The sequence below is a fragment of the Panthera pardus genome, unplaced genomic scaffold (assembly GCF_024362965.1).
Source record: "Panthera pardus isolate Hobbes unplaced genomic scaffold, ASM2436296v1 HiC_scaffold_11, whole genome shotgun sequence".
NCBI classification, from domain to species: Eukaryota; Metazoa; Chordata; class Mammalia; order Carnivora; family Felidae; genus Panthera; species Panthera pardus.
The window spans coordinates 13,568,515-13,585,921 of record NW_026526666.1 but is presented as its reverse complement, the minus strand read 5'-3'; the positions used below and the strand labels follow the sequence as shown (position 1 = coordinate 13,585,921).

At 50.1% G+C, this 17,407-nt stretch overlaps 1 pseudogene; it reads right to left on the bottom strand.

Moving 5' to 3' along the window:
- Positions 1–618: 618 nt before the first annotated feature.
- Positions 619–14,084, bottom strand: LOC109272006 (L-lactate dehydrogenase B chain-like; annotated as a pseudogene).
- Positions 14,085–17,407: the final 3,323 nt, after the last annotated feature.

The window sequence follows — 17,407 nt, the reverse complement described above, 5'->3', positions numbered from 1 at the left end:
AGACTCTCAGAGCAGCAACTTTCAGACAGACAAGGGAGGCACCCCACACTCTTTCCTACTCGGGGGGGAGGAAGCAGCTTGCTGTTGAGGCCTCCCAGGCCTGGCCAAGGGCAGAAGCCCCCGCATGCTTCAGGGTGGGGGGCACTGGGCGGCGGGGGTTGCTGGGCTGGGCACCGGGGAACTCCGGCACAAGACAGCCAATTGTTAGCACATGTGTTGAGACAGGCACAGAAAGCCACAAGGCTGCTTCTCCATTCCGTGAGCCCAGCTTCTGAAAAATTAAGGATCCATCACCGGGAGCCCCGGGGAAATGCATCCCTTTGGCACCAGCCTCCTGCCTGCTTGCGCCCCAGGGGCCTAGCAGGAGTGGGTGCTGGTGGTGGTGAAGAGGATGATAATGTCAGGGCCACGGCCACCCCTGCTGTTAGCGTTTGTCAAGGATTTCCCATACGCCCTGCTGACCACTTGTACCTGTCTAATCTCATGCGCTCCTCATAACAACCCCATAAAGTAGGGAGGTACTTGTCCTACTTTTTAGAAAGGAAACAACACTGCAGAAGATTAAGTAACTTGCCCGAGTTCCCCCACATAGTGAGTGGCAGAATAAACTTCCAGGTCTGGGATCTTAATGGTTTGCTTTATTCATGACACCTTCTTCTGCCCCTTGGAGGGAGGAGGAAGGCAGAGTCCTGTGGTCCTGCACCCCTTCCCTTGAGGGCCCCACAGTGACTGAGGGTCAGCGGGGTTGGCACATGGAAACTCTGACCCCTTTCTGGGAGCCGTTGCAACACTTGGCGGTTTCCTGTGCGGTTTCCATCGGAGGGTGCTTGGGGCCCACAGAACAGCGAAGATCCTGGGATTCAGGGCTAGAAGACACGCAGCTACCTCCTGACTTACTAGCTGCGTACATGACCCTGACACCTCACCTTGTCTTTCTGGGCCTCGTCTCCTTTACCTGTTAAATGAAAGAAGAACACAACAACTTGGTCTTTACCACCAGCCCCAGCAGGATAAAGTGTAGACCATTAGGCCACTGTGGCCAGGGGCCTGGCCAGATAGAAAGCAGAGTGGGCCAGTGGGGGTGGGGGTTGAGAGGGAAGGGGGTGTGGGGTGGCAGGAAGGGGTTGTCAGGCGGGCATCGTGCTGCTCTGCTCCCAGGTCAGGAGGGAGGCCGACAGAGGTGAGGATTTCCTCTCCTAACAGGTGACAGCCACTTTGCACAGTATCACCCGCCTTGATAGGGGAGCGGAGCCAGGAGCCTTCGGTGAGGACCCAGAGCAGAATGGCTGCATCTTCCCGGGAAAACTGCATGGACAGAACTGTTCTAGGCGCCAGATGACTATCAGTTTCTTGCAAGCTCCCTGTTTGCTGACTTCCTGTTGATGGAAAATGTCCTGCTCTAACCTGGGCTGCTGTTAGTTGACTGGTTCCTGTTACCCCAGCAACAGAGCAATAGTGGAGGTGGCTGCAAGCAGCTATGTTAAATCACTTCATCAATTGTCACCCACAGGCACTGTGTCAAACAAGGGGTGGTTACAGCCCTGTTAAGCTTAGTCACTGCCTGCTACTAAATGTGGCTGAGATGGTTGTAAACATGCTCGGAATAGGCAAACAACAGGCCTCCAACAGACACGTCTTGGTTGATGAAGGAACTTTCGGAATCATGAAGACTTCAGATCATGTCCCTTACGGGTATCACTGATGACTCTATTTTGTTACATTTAAAATTTTGGCAAACCAGTAATTTACATAGGATGTGCATGGCCAGGCTACCCCCAGCTGCCCCATTCCTTGGCTCTTTACGAGGATTTATCAATAACAGCATATCCGTTCTGTTTGGGCTGTTATTATGCCTCTATCCTGGAACATCCTGTAGTGGTTATTTTTTGGAAACATCATCTGGTTCATAATCTCTTAGCAACAGAACTTTGAGGGCTAACGGCTGATGCACACTCCCAGCAAGATGATTGCGACTGGTAGGCAAACAAACCCACAGCAGCCGAGTTGGAGCACCCCTCTGATTATGGGTTTAATTGTTTTAGACCATCAGACGTCACCAGCACCCACCACGGGCTGAGCTTGCTTTGTTAGACGCTTGAGAGCATTTGCTGTGGCAGCCACACACTCAGGCCCGGGCGGAGGTGGTGGGGGGAGCTTTCAGTCACCGGGTGCCCAAGGCTGGCACAGTCTTATCTCCTCGTGGAACATGAGGAACAGGTCCTGGAACATGTATCTGACTCGAAGAGGAGGAGGGCAGGAGCAGTGGCCTTGCGCTCTGTCCACGCCCGCACAAACTCCTTTTGTGGCAGTGTTAGACTGTCCTAACACTGGATTGGAATCCAGCCCTGCTTGAGCCCCCAGCCTTCCCTCTTTCTTTCTTTTCTATCTTTTCTTTTCCTTCTTTTTTTGCCCCCAATAGTTAATTCTGTCTGTTCAAGGGCTCATACCGCAAGCATTAAACCAAGTGCAGGCTCTGATTCTGTGAGCACAAGTTCATGTATCTACAAAGGTAAAAAGCAAACTGTGATCCACATACATGGATAGAAACTAGAGATCCATGGTTAATCATGTTGGAGTTTTTACATTTCTACAGCCTAGAATCCAGAAGTCACAGAGCTTTTAGGTCCTTCTTGATGTCCCACAGGGTATCTGCACTTTTCTGGAGCTGAGCAACTTGGTCAGCCTTCAGTTTCTGGTTGATAACACTGGTTAACCCCTGGGCACTCAGGATACATGGAAGGCTCAGGAAGACTTCATTCTCAATGCCGTACATTCCCTTCCCCATCATTGACACAGGATGACCCCTGGATAGATTTTCAACATGCATTCAATGAGGTGAGCCACACTTATCCAATAGCCTATCTGGTATATCCTTTGACTTGATGGTTCCATAGGCGCTTCTGGTCACCATCTTATGTGCTTCCTCCCAATTTTCACTATCATTCCCATTTTTGGATTCAGTTCCTAAAGAGAAATGCCTGCCACATTCACTCTACTCCATACAGCCTCACTAAAGACACCACGTTCTCCCCCAACTCGGCAGCTGCTGGGACGAATGCCAAGTTTTTCACCTGGAAGATCTCAAAATCTCGCACTCACTTCCAATCACATCATGCTCAGGTAATCCAGTTAGTCTCCAGGTAACATATGTGAGAATCGACCGGATCGGGAACTATAATTATGACGCAATTGGCTGTCCTTGATGATCTGAAGAAGAATGAATCTGAAGACATTAATGTTCCCCTGCACCAGATTGAGATGACTCTCTTCCTCTGGCTGGCAGACTCCTGCATTTTCCATCACAATCTTAGAATTGGCAGAGTAATCTCTATCTGCCACAAGTTTTGGTGTCTGAAGAAGTAAGCTTCCGTGCTGCAGATGCACCTCCTCTTTTTTGAGTTTATCTTCTAAAACATCCACGATGGCAAGTTCCTCATTTAGAGACTTTCCCAGAAGGCTGCTGGCATGTACCATACCAACTAGTTCAACACCTACTGCAATGATTTCATTGTTTGGTACTATTGCCATTGCCTCTTCTTCTGCAACCAGGGCGATCAGTTTTTCCATAAGAGTTGCCATCGAGTGCAAGAGAGAGAAGGCTCTGGGGAGGTTGTGGTAGCCATGCAAAGAAGACAATGGCAGCTGCGTGCCTTGCGTCCACTCTCTCTGCTCATCCCATTCACATATCCAGGTCCATAGGGACAGCTGGGTCCTTACTTTATGTGTAATCTCCAAAGGTACTGCATAGTGTAGCACATGAGGGCCACTGCCACAGACCAGTTCCAGGGGTCAAAGGCCACACGCAATATGTGCATCCTGGAGTCACTGAACCCAATACTCACAGGCAGCATGGGGCCTCCTGTCATTGGGGCTCACGATCCTCTTTTATTCTGGTTCTTTCTGGTCCCTCCCCAAGGTGAGATCATGATTCCCCATCTGTGAGGACTAGGAATAAAAATTAAAATAATAGCTACCATTGGGGCACCTGGGTAGCTCAGTCGGTTGAGGGTCCAACTCTAGATTTTGGCTCAGGTCATGATCTGATGGTTGTGGGCTCCACGCTGAGCATGCAACCTGGTTGGGACTTTCTCCTTCTCTCTCTGCCCCTCTCCCTGGCTCGTGCTCTCTGTCTCTCAAAATGAAATGAAATGAAATGAAATGAAATGAAATGAAATGAAATAGCTACCACTTATTACTATGAACCAGGATCTTTACTGATATGCCCTTATTTACTCCTGAAAACCTTATAAGGACATGATATTGTCTTCCCCATTTACAGATCAGGAAATTGAGGATCAGTGTAATTGAGTGATTTGCTGTAAGTCACAGAAGCAATTTCTGTTTGTGACACCCACAGTCATGCTCCTCCCCCTCCCCAGCCCTATTACTCATGAGCAGAGGTGGATTTACTAAGAAAGTCCTGAAGCTCTGCTCTGGGCCCCGTCACTTGCACCGCCCTGTCCGAGGCCCTAGAAATTGATTCATAGGGCCACATATCGTTGGGACACGAGTATTTTAATATTTTGCCTAAAGGAGAGTCCCCCTTTGATTCCACAGATTCCCTCCTCAGATTCTTCCCCTTTCTGTCCCCTTCTCTGCTCTATTCGTTCTCCTTAGCCTTGTCACTAATATACCGTGGTGTACCATTGCACATGCTAGGCACCACTCACTATGTGTTTTGAATGAATAAATGAATGAATGAATGAGTACAGCCATTGTCCTTATGCGTAAAGCAATCTTGTGCCATAGGTCAGGCAAAGATATAAAACTGTGAAAAGTGACTTGCTCAAAGCCCCTACTTACAATCCAGTCCCCTTTCTCTTGCTCTGAGCTGCCTTTGAACTTGGTCATGCCTAGGTTTCCTCTGGCCCCAACACTACAATTTACTCATAAACCAGACATCATGTCACTGGTGTTTCATCCCTGACTCCTCTCTCTCAGTGAGTTCCTTTACCCCCCAAATCCTATCAATTGCCTCCCAAGTGTCTCTGAAACTGATCACTCTGTTTATCTCCCCAGTCCCCACTGCAGATGGGGTCTCCATCAGCTTCCTGGCCTCCTCTCTTCCCCCTGTCTGTTGCCCACACAGCTTCCAGAGACTGATTTTCCTGCTGGAATTACTCCCATGAATTCCCATTTTGTAGAGATCGTATCTGAAATCCTTAGCCTGACCCACAAGGCTCACATTGGTTTGTTTTTTTTGTTTTTTTTTTTTTTTCAGTTTCTCAAATTCACCATCTCCCTGACTCGGAGCCTTTGCATATGCTCTACCCACTTCAGGTGCCAGAACAGTCTTCCCCTCCTCCCTCTCTACCATCCTACTTAATTTTTCACTCACCCTTCTGGTCAAGCATCACTTCCTCAGGGCTACCTTCCATGTCTACCCACACTGAGTCAGAGCCCCTGTGAATTATTTTTATAGCTCCCTGTATATCTCTGCCTAGAACTGATAGCCACTGATATAAATAACCAAGTGTATAACCCTTGGTGTTTGATCTGGCGTTGTGACCCCTCCCTCTAGCCTCCTCCCCAGTCAAAGACCTAAGTTCCCAGAGGGCAGGGACCATGTCTGCCTGGCTCACTGCTCTATCTTTGTTTTGTTTGTTTGGCTGAAAGAATAAAGACACTCATTCCTTTCTCACATAGCCCTCGAAGTGTTTCTTATCAGCTGGCAGCAGTGCCCCATCTGGTCCTTTCGGGACCTGGGTTATCCTCCATGCTGTGGCTCTGTTATCCCTAGGAGTTGTCATCTGCATAGTTGAGGCTAGGTCATCACCATCTCTGGACTGGAGCCAGCAGGGAGGAGGGGAAGAGTTTTCTAGGTCTTGGTTTGGTTCCAGGGATCTATTACTGAATAACAAACAGCCCTGAGATAATGTGCTAAAAGACATCAACCATTTCATTATCCTCATAGACTCTGTGGGTCTGTGAGGAATGCTGGGGAATTTGGACACAACACAGGGAGGGTGACTTCTGTTTCTGCTCTATACCTTCTGGGGCCTCAGCTAAGACTCAAATGACCAAGGGTGACTCAAATGGTTGGGGTTGAATGTTCTGGAGGCATCTTTACTCACCCGGTGCCTCACTGGAAGACTAGGCTCAGCCAGGCCTGAACCAGGGGACCCACATGTGGCCTCTCCAGTTTGGTGGCCTCAGGGGAGTTAGCTTTCTTGATGGAGGCTCAGAGCTCTAAGAGCAAGAGTTCTCAGAGAACAAGATAGAAACCTCTATGCCCTAACCTTAGAAGTCACGTTACAGTTGGAGACTGCCCAGGTGCAAGTGGAGGGGTCATAGATCCCCTACCTCTTGCCAGGAAGAGGGTTGAAGACTTTGTGTCATATTTTAAAGCCATTATAGCCAGAGGGACACATGCCAGTTTCACTCACATTCACCTACTGAGAACGTAGGTGTATGGTCCCAGCTAAATTCACAGGGCTGGAAAACACGCGTCCCTAGACACATGCCTGATGTCAACTTCATTATAAGGAAAGAGGGAGAATGGATTTGGGCCAACTGTTTGCATTCTGCCACAGCTATTCCTCTGGTCACCAAATATCCAGGTGTACCCCCTCTTCCCACACGTGCAATATGCTTCTCCTTGGGGGAAAAACCCTAAAGTTCCGTTGACTGCCTCTTTGTTGAATGACTAACTGTATGTTTGCAGAGTAACTGTGTCCAGCCGTATACTCTAAAGATAGGGTGGTCAGAGGCGGTGTTCCATTTCTTAACCTAGAGCCTTGAGGTGGGCTGGTTCTAAGCGGGGAGGCAAAAATCAGGGAGCAGTGGCCTGTTAGGAGTGAAGAGAAATCTGTTCTCCCTTTATCTTGGTACTTAATTCCATCTATTTACAGGGTAGGAAAAACAATAATTGTTAATTGAAAAGAATGTCTGTCTCATTGTGCATCTAAAATTAATTCCAGATGGATCAAAGATTCAGATGTAAAAAATAAACCCATAAAATGCTAGGGGAAAGGATTAGAGCAGACAGTTCATAGAAGAAGATAAATAAAAGGCTGACAATGGTATGAAAAGACACATTCTTGAGGATGAGGGGAGGCAGGAACTCTTGTGCGTTACTAGTTGGTTTTTAAATGGATCGTTTTTACAAAGGGGGATTCAGCGATATCTTTCAAGATGTCAAACGTTCAATACCCTTTTATCCAGAAACTGCATTTCTAGGTATTTATTCTACAGATATACAGCATTCCCACAATTGAGCAAAACTATATGCCAAGGATGTTCAGTGCAGGCTTGTTTAGAATAGCTAAGTAGCTGGAAACCACCTAAATGCCCCTCTGTGGGAAACTATTTAATAAAGTAGAATCCCACGCAGCTGTTAAGAAGAATATGGTAGACTTATCAGTACTCACATGGAAAAATGTCCAAGGAACTGCAATAAGCAGAAACAAAAGGCAATTTGGAGGGCATGGTGCGTAGTGTAAATTCACGTCTGTTAAGAAAGAAAGCAAACAAAATAATTCGTAGGTATTTTACAAAATGCCTGGAAATATTCATAGAAAGTTTTTTAACAATGGTTACTTCAGGGGGAGTGCACTTGAGGCTGTGGGGAGCAGGAGGATGTATAATTTTTCCTTTATGTCCTTCTCCACTGTATGGATTGTTTTAATTGTAAAAAACACGTAACACCTCTTTTATAGGAGAATCAAATTCAGAGTAGTGGTTATTCCTAAGGAAGAAGACAAGGGAATGGAAGAGAGGACATAGGGTCCTTTAACTGTATGTACAGTGTTATGTTTCTAAAAGAAATTGAGGGCACTTGGGTGGCTCTGTCGGTTGAGTGTCCGACTCTTGATTTTGGCTCAGGTCACGATCTCGTGGCTGGTGAGTTTGGGCCCTGCGTCAGGCTCCGTGCGGACAGCGCAGAGCATGCTTGGGATTCTCTCTCTCCCCCTCTCTCTGCCCCTCCCCCGCTTGCTCTCTCTCTCAAAAATAAAATAAATTCACTTAAGTTTTTTTTTAAGAAATCGAAATGCCTAAGAAATGGTAAATTTTGTTCATTCCCTTTTACCGCCACCACCACCACCACCACATGGAAACCATAAGTGACGATATGTTAAGAATTGATAAAGCTGGCAGGGGGGTACCTGGGTGCTCATTATATAATTCCCTATGCTTTTCTAAATTTAGGGGACAATTTACAACTTAAAAGAAGCTTTTTAAAAAAGGATTCGTTCTATACAACAACATAAAATAAATGGAAAAGAAGCCAGAAAAATGAAGCAACTTGGTAAATTCAACCACAGTCTCATAGGAAGGAGATACGGAAACTTAATGTTTCCCGTTTGGACTCTTGGGTGCCCCTGGATTGGAAGAAATGCTAGGGATGATGTTGCTTTGGGAAAGGGAATGTGCCGATCTGGCAGTGAGGCTGGGGTTCCATGCCGGAGCCCGGGCTGGGTGCACAGTTAGGACACTGACGCTGGTCTGGGTGCGAGCAGGTGAGCAGGGGGAAACCCGGGCAGTGCAGGGGGGGCAGTGGCAGCCTGGGGTTCGCCGCCAGCACCTCCAGGGCCTCCTGGGGCTGCTCCTCTTTGCTCCTGTCACACGCACCACGTCATCGTCTGTCAGCCGAAAGAGCAGTAGGGGCAGCCGTGTCTCCTTTCTCCCAAGTACTGCTTCTGGGGGAGACTGAGCAGCACCCCAACTCCTGCACTGGAAGCCCGGGAGAGCAGGGTCTCCGGTCCCCTGGTCCCCCGGCCCTCACTCCCTTCCCTCCGGTCCCTCCTGCCGGGCAGGGCCTTAATCTGCTGCACCTGCAGTTCTTTGATCCGTTTCAGTTTCCTTTCTTTTGAAAAAAACTAACCACAGTGCGGTGCGTGTTGCCAGCCTGACTCTGTTGCTTTGAAAGCCCTCTTCCTGTGAACTTGAGGTGTGGGTGATAAAGCAATGAAGGACAGTGGCCTGTGGGTCTCACCAAGGGCCTTTGTTCTGGGTACTGATGTTATGTCACTCGCAGGCAGAGGTGGGGCCTAGAGTCTGTCCTTGAGGCTCAGAGGGCTGTCTCAGGCAGGGCCGCCGTGTCACTGCTGGGGTCCTGCCTAAGTGACATATGTGCAGGTACATGGGAGCATCCCCACACAGGGAGTTGGACTCGGGCTGCCAAGTGTCCTTCAGCCGGGCCCCTGTCCTGCTTCCACCGCTCCACCCACCTCAGATATCTGAGTGTAGACCCCAGGCTTCTGACAGGCCCAGGGCTGCTTCTTTCCAGAGGGGCTAAGACGCAGGGCACACACCCTCCCGCAGTTGCTGCCGGTGTGTGTGCGTGTGTGTGTGTGTGCACCCTTCAGGCCCCTGCAGGGAGACAGAGAGTTTCTGGGTTCCAGTCCTGGCAGGAACTGTAAGACCTGCTGAGCAAACAGCTCACCAGTGCATTGTGTGATGTCCAGGGTTTCTGGGCTGGCATCCGGCTTCTCAGTGGCCCCGATTTTGTGTTCTTGTTGTTGAGCTCTTGGGAACCAAGGGCTGGCAGCCAGCCAACGCATGCAAGGACTCCACGCTGGAATCCTTAAACACATCATCGCGTTTCTCAGAACAACTGAGTACAAGCATGCTCAGCATCCCTGTTTTACAGAGGAGGAGACTGAGGCCCACAAAGGTTGGATAGCTCGTCCAGGGTTCCCAGCTGGGAAGGGGTGGGGTCAGGATCTGGTCTCTTCTCACTGCCAGGTCTTCTCCACAACTTCTCTTCCCTGCTCTGCGCGCTGAGGGGGGTCTGTGAGGATTGCGTGGGGCGGGGTGGGGTGGGGTGGGGCAGGGTGGGGCGGGTGTGGGGGGAGGAGCCCTTACTCTGCACCTTGACCAGTGGGGAGCACTGAGAGCATATGGGAGGCAGAGAGTGCATGGCCCTTATTCTGTCCCACACCTCCTGTGGGGTGGCCATGATCTGGCTGCATCGCTCAACTGAGGCCACGCCTTGCATCAGGGCCCTCTCCTCCCAGACAGGGTCTAGTCACCCCCTTGACCTCTCACCCCATCAGACCTAGTGGTGGATGGACTGCTATTGGGCCAGGTTCTTAGAATCGTTTCCTACACCCTGCCCTTACCTTTGAATATAATCCCTTGATTGAATGTTCCTCAAATGGCCCCATCTGAGTGTGCCATCTGCCTCCCACTGGGACCCTGCCTGATCCATACCATCCTGCCAGCTCATTGGCAAAGACCGCTGGGTCTGCTGAGTCATCACAGACAGCAGCTGGGATCATGGGTGGGGGGGTTCCTTTTCCAGTTCCTGTGCTTTTCTTTGGCTCTCCTTGTACCCTCACCCCTCCTCATCTGCCTGCTTTGCCTCCACTCCCACCTGTGGCTCTTCTGCAGCCAGAGGTCGGGGATGTTTAGGGGATGACAGTCACGGCTAAGCAACCCCTACCCCTATCCCATCCACCTGTGATGCATCCGGGAAGTGTGCTCTGGAATCATGGGCGTCATGGGCCAGTCATAGAGGCCCTGCATCCTTGGGACAAGATGTTTTGGAAGCCACTGCACAGAAACAGGATGATTTCACATTGCTGGGAGAGCCTTCTTCCCTGGGGACCCGTGACCAGGAAAGCTTACCCACTCACCCGCCCACTCACTCACTTGCAATGCAGAGAGGGGCTGACTCCCCACCAGGTCCTCCCCCCCCCCCCCAAGGGACCTGATTGTCACTTCCTCAAGGAGACTGTCTCCGGCCGCCCTCGCCGAGGCTGGCTGCCCCGTTCATCCCATCCCTCCTTGTTTTGAAACCCTCATCACACTGATATCCCTTGTCATCGTTCAGGTCCCTCACTCTACCTTCTACTCCCTAAAAGCAGGTCCTCTGCCTGTACTGCTCACTGCTGTGTCCCCAGTGCCTGGCACAGTGCCGAGCACACAGTGCGAGCACAACAAATTGCTGAGCTAAGATGAAAACAATGGTAATTAAATCAATGCTGTGCGGATTACTCCTCTCATATCTAGGTGGCCACTGAGAGAACAATGACCAGTGCCGCAGACTGGGTCCTGGAGACAATGTCAGCCTGCAGAGTCTGGACCCTGGGCTCTAGTCCCTGCTTGGCTCATATTCATGGTATGGCTTGAGACATCCCTGAGCGTTAAGTCCCTCATCTGTAAGGTGGGATAATACTTGTATTCGTTTTATATTGCTTCATAATAAATTATCATAAACTTAGCAATTTAAAACAACACAGGGGCTCCTGGCTGGCTCCGTCGGTTAAGCGTCCGAGTTTGGCTCAGGTCATGATCTCATGGCTCCTGAGTTTGAGCCCCGCGTCGGGCTCTGTGCTGACAGCTCAGAGCCTGGAGCCTGCTTCAGGTTCTGTGTCTCCCTCTCTCTCTGCCCCTTCCCTGCTCACGGTCTGTCTCTGTCTCTGTCTCTGTCTCTCAAAAAAAAAAATAATAAACATTAAAAAATTAAAAAAAAACCCACATGTATTTTTCATCCACAGTGTCTTGGGCCAGGAGCCTGGGCACAGCATAACTGGGTCCTCTGCAAGGACAAGGCATCAAGATGTGGGCCAGGGCTGGGTTCTCCTCTGGATGCCCCCGTGGGGAGGGATCTACTTACAGGCTCACACAGGTTGCTGACAGAATTCATCTCCTTGTGGCTGTAGAACTGAAGTCTTTTTTCTTTTTTAAGTTTATTTATTTATTTTGAGAGAGAGAGCGTGTGAGCATGAGCAGGGGAGGGGCAGAGAGAGAGGTTGAGTGAGAGGGAATCCCAAGCAGGCTCCACACGGTCAGCACAGAGCCTGACACAGGCTCCAACTCATGAACCGTGAGACCGTGACCTGAGCCGAAACCAAGAGTCAGGTGCTCAACCCACTGAGCCACCCGGGCGCCCCGCATAGGACCGAAATCTTCTGGTTGGATGTTGGATGGAGGCTGCCCTAGTTCCTAGAGGCCACCCACAGTTCCCAGCCAGGAGACCCTGTCCGAAGTCTCTCTCAGAACTTGGCAGCTTGGTTCTTCAATGTCGGCAAGAGAGGATGTCTTTATACCAACCTGCAAACAGGACTGAGCCTTTTATAGCATGAGGTAATCGTGGGAGTGACACACAGCACCATCTCCGCCAATATCGGTTACATATTGGCATCTTGGTTATTCTATTGGTTGGAAACACGTCACAGGTCCTACCCACACTCCAAAGGAGGGGATTACACAAAGACATTGAGGCTACAGGGATCATGCCGGTCACTTCAGAATCCATCTCCTGCAACACTAATCCCTATCTCGGAATTCTTGAGGTACCTAAGGAAAGGAATATATGAAAGCACTTCACACGGTGCCCGGTGCTTAGTGAGACTCGGAAAATGTCGCAGAAGGTGGCTAGCAGCAGCTGTGTTTTCCTTTGGCCCACCGTGAAATAGGATATGTTGGTCCGTTCTGGGTCCCCGGGCCCCACCATGCCTCATTATCTTTGACTTTCACCGACAGGCTGTGTCAGCCATCTACCTCATCTGTCTAGATCTTGAAGGCAGCTGAATTTGCCATGTGGTACTAACTAGTGTGATCAAATAGGTGTTCTTGCTATTGAAGTTACAAGTTCTTGACAGGTGAGGCTGTATCCTACTCATTTTTCTAGCCTATGGGGGGCCTAGGATGTTGCGTTTAGCTTGGATGATCCAGGAGGGTTGAACCACAGCACCAACCGGAATGGTCTGAGTCCACGGTTATAGCCGCAGGGAACACGTGATGGTTGGCAGGGAGGGACGGAGCAGGGGCAGGTTGGATGGATGAAGTCAGGGAGGTGCAGGATGAGTCTTGGCAGGTATCCATGTCAGGCTCTGCTGCGGGAAGCCCCTCCTGTTACCATGTCTGCCCACCTCCCTCAACCCCCAGCTTTCTTCCCTTCTTACTGTTCAAGCCCCTACCTTTGAGCAGGGTCTCTGTGGGATCTGGGTGCGGTGGGCCATGCCTGTTCTGATGAGGGAAGAAAAGATGGATTCTTTCAGAAATAGATCGTCTGGGCTGGGAAGGGTCTTAGCCCCCAGGAAGTGGTCAACAACTGGCTTTAGGTTACAAGATGAGGAGTCATGTTTGTTGAGTGCCTACTCATGACTCGGGCTCCACACTTCACATATTTCATTTCTTCTGTTGTCTCAGTCTTCAAGGTGGAAAGACTAAAGCCCAGAGAGGGCAAGTGGGTTCCCCTGATCACACAGTTACTGGGTGGCAGAGTTAGGACAGAGCCTAGGTATCTGGACCATAAGTCCAAAGCTTTCTCTCTACAACACCCCTCGCACCCAGGCCTGTGGGCCCACTGGTGCTGGGGGCAGGGGCACACTTTCCCTGGCCCTAGCCCAGGTCTCCATGCAGGTTGGTCTGGCTTCCCAGCTCCTCATTTCTTCTTTCCCTCTGCCCTCAGGGTGCTCCTTCTGCTGAGTCTGTACTACATTCTCAGCCTGGCCCACACCAGCGATGGTGGATGATCCAGACACTGAGCCCAGAGATTCTTTCCCAGCAGACACAGAGGCCGCTGGAGGCTTGCACATCTGGGCGTTTGTTGCCCAAGTCTAATCTGCAGAAGATAAACCAGAGGGATAATTTCTGTCATTTCTGGACAGAGCCAGGGAGCTAGAGTCACTTCAGAAAGGCAGAGGACCTGCCTCAGCTGTTGGAGGGGTAGTGGTGAGAAGGGTCCTACCTGGCGGGGTCATCTGTCCTGGGGCAGGTGGGCCTCTTCAAGTAGGGTCAGACAGGAAGTTCACCCACCAGCGGCCGGGGCTGTAACAGCTGCTTCAAGTCTGAAACATTTGTAAATCCCTCATTTTCACGATGCCTCTGTTACTCACTGTGCTTTCCCTGAAGGGGTTGGCGGCAAACTCCTTAAAAGGCATGCGCTTGTCTTCAGGGTGGGAAGAGAAGGGGAGCCGGGTGCCTGTGTTCCTTTCGCACCCGGATTAGGGACGGGAGGCTGAGAGCAGATGGCCAGAGCTGAGAGAAGCTGGCTGTGTCCCCGCAGGGGTGGGAGGCAGCCTGGACCCCAGCCAGGACTGGGCTGAGACTCTGTCAGCGCTGGAAGCCAGCTGCTGTGAGGGCTCTGATGGGCTGGCATTACCCTGAAGCCCAGCCTGACTTCCAAGAAAACACTCTAAAACCGGTCAGTGACCCAGGGGAAGAGCATTCTGCAGACTAATTCCACTTCCTTTCGTAAGTGGGAGCCAATGCAGGCTCTTTAGGGGTAGAAGCTAGAAATGGAGAGAGCACACAACAGGTCCACGCACACCTATCTCTTCCCAACCATGGATCTGGGGCTACGGACCCCTAACCTCCTTGGGCCTGTGCCGCGGAACACGCATGTGGTCCCAAAGAATCATACGAAGCCCACACAGTCACACACAACACCCACAAACACACCCCATCCCTCACACACTGTGACACTCAGCAGTACGCAGCCATGTAGAATCACACGTAACCACATTCATGCATCGGGAGGCCACAACACACAGCCACACGGGTTCACACACATACATTAAACACAGTGAGCCTTAACCACATACATATGCACTCGTGCATTCATCCGCACTAAGCACGCACAGCCGGACACGGTCACATACGGGGATTCTGAATCCCGCACGGTCGCACACACACTCACACCAGTCCGCACAACCTCTGTGCATTCAGCCCCACTCATTGGCACATGAGAACACACGGTCACAGGCCATCACACGGAACATACGATCGCGGGGCAAGCTGTAAATGGTACTTTAATACAAGCAGCAGGGGAAAGGGGCCGGGGGTTGGGGGGGCTTGTCCTCAGAAACGGGGATCAGTGAGGGCCCGGAGGTGACTAAGTCAGGAACAGAGGGATCCACTCAGGCCCTCGGACAGTTCACTTCCTGGTCATACCTCCAGAGCAGCAGCAACTCGGAAGATCGTTGTCCCCCTTGGCCGCTCAGCAGAGCATTCCTGGGTCCTGATGCGGCCTCCTCCCCTCCCCTCTGGCCCCAGCTGGGCTGCGGCAGGGACCGTGGTGAGTCAGCAGGAAAGGGCTCAGGGAATGCGGGTGGGTGACCAACAGGGCCTGTAGTTGAAGCTCTGGGGGAGGAGCAGCTGCCCACTGGAGCCCCCCCCCCCCCCCCCCCCGCCCAGCAGGGAGGGCCACAGACACGGGTCTGGGTGCTGATGGCCGTTTCTCAGCCAGCCCGCTACGCAAGAAAGCAGATGGAAGGGGCCACGTTCCCCCGCAGGCTGTGCTTGGACCTCCTCACCTGCTGCGGCCCTCAGCGTAGCCCAGCCCACAGGCCCCGAGCCGCACCCTGCTCTCCACCATCACCAATTCATGCGTTCATTCAGCCGTTCGTGGACCACCCACCACACCAAGATGCAAGGGCTGTGCATTCCAATGGGGAAGGTCACACAAAAGATGACTCCAGAGCTATGTGGACGGCAGGGACAGATGTATGCATGCTGTCATTGAAGCTACTAGGGCCAGCTGCTTGTGAGCCTTTGAACTCCAGTTTCTGGTATGGGCCAGGATGGCTGATGATGATGGTGCCTGTCCCTCAGGGTGCTCCTGACCTCTGACCTCTCTCGAACGAGGCAGCAACACAGTCAGAGAAGGCATGGGTGGGCATGACTTAACAGTGAGCCATTTTCCAACAGAGTCAGGGAATTCGTTGTTCAGATCTAAAGAACAAAAATTCAAATGTTTACATATTTATTTTGAGGGGGAGGGGCAGAAGGAGAGAGAGAGAGGGAGGGAGAGAATCCCAAGCAGGCTCCTTGCTCGGCGTGGAGCCCAACACAGGGCTGGATCCCACGACCCTGGGATCATGACCTAAGTTGAAATGAAGAGTCAGACGCTCAACTGACTGAACCACCCAAGTGCCCCAAGAACAAAGTTTTAAATGCCACGTCTGAAGGAATCTTGCTAAAATGACTTCCCGCAGCATGGCGAAGTCCCCACCAGCCTTCTTCTTGCTGCCTCAGGGTTATTATTACGAACTTCCATTATCACTACACCAGATACAATGGTTCTTTCTTGAGAGTAGGTGGTCAGCAAATACTTGTGGAAGGAACACACACGGATGAGCTCAGACTTCTGGGCTCAAAGACTGAAAAGCAGGTGGTGAGAGTACAGAATGCTCTCTGGTATGGGGTTTGGGGTGCAGTGGACGCTACAGGGCCTTCCTCTTGCTCCCTAAACTCTTCTCAAGAGAAGCATCACTTCCTCCCTTCCTTCTTCCCTCTTCTTCCCTCTTTTTCTTTCTTTCTTTCTTTCTCTTTCTTTCTTTCTTTCCTTCCTTCTTTCTTCCTCTTTCTTTCTTTCTTTCTTTCTTTCTTTCTTTCTTTCTTTTTCTTTCTTTCTCTCTCCCCCCTTCCTTCCTTTTCTTTCTTTCTCTTCCTTTATTTTTCTTTCTTTCTTTGTTTCTTTCTTTCTCTCTCTCCCCCTTCCTTCTTTCCTTCCTTCCTTTTCTTTCTTTTTTTCTTTCTTTCTTTTCTTTCTTTCTTTCTTTCTTTCTTTCTTTCTTTCTTTCTTTCTCTTCCTTTCTTCCATCCATCCTTTCTTTCTTCCTTCCTTTGGAATAAGAGCCAAGTTTTTAATTTTTCATTTCTTGCATTTGCAGTGTTACTCAATGATGTCCTTTGCCATAGTCCTGAATCACCACACAACCACAACTGACCACTTTTACGGGGTTTCCCCCTTTCACAGAGGCCTACCCATTTCCCTAGTTTCTTGCTATCAACTTTAATTAGGTTGATTGGGTGTTCAGCACAAAGAGCCTCCACCAGCTTGACATACAGGCTTATCACAGTTGGACCTGCCCCCCTTTCTTCTTCACTGCAGGGGCTCACCTGCTTTCCCTCCTCTGGCACTGTTCCCCATCTTCCCAATGTTATTTGAAGCCTGCGCCCCAGTCTCACTTCATCCCCCTTTCCTGATTGTCCCTGAACTTGAAGACAAGCACCCGACATTTTCCTTCTAACCTTTCTGATCACACCATGGAAACAAAATGTTAACAAAAATCAGAACCACAGGAAAGCAATAGATGTTCGGGAATCTAACAATTGGCTACCCATTTGAAAAAAACAAAACAAAACAAAACAAAATTCATACCTGCCTCGCGTGTAGAATATAATAAAACAAATTCCAGATAAATAAAGTATTTAAATAGAGAAAAAAACCATAGACATTATGAAAGAAAACATGGGTGACCATTTTCTGTTGTTGTTGTTGTTATTTTACAGTGGGTAAGACCTTTCTAAGCAGAAAACCAGAAAAGCCTGATACATTTAATGACATAAGATTTGTAAGGTTCTGACAACAAAAGCGCTACACACAAAGTCAAAACACAAAGGACAAGCTGGGGAAAATATTTCCAACAGATAAAACAAAGGGTTTGTATCCCTAATCTACAAAGGGCTCTCACAAGTCAATAACAAAAAGATAAATAACTAAATAGAA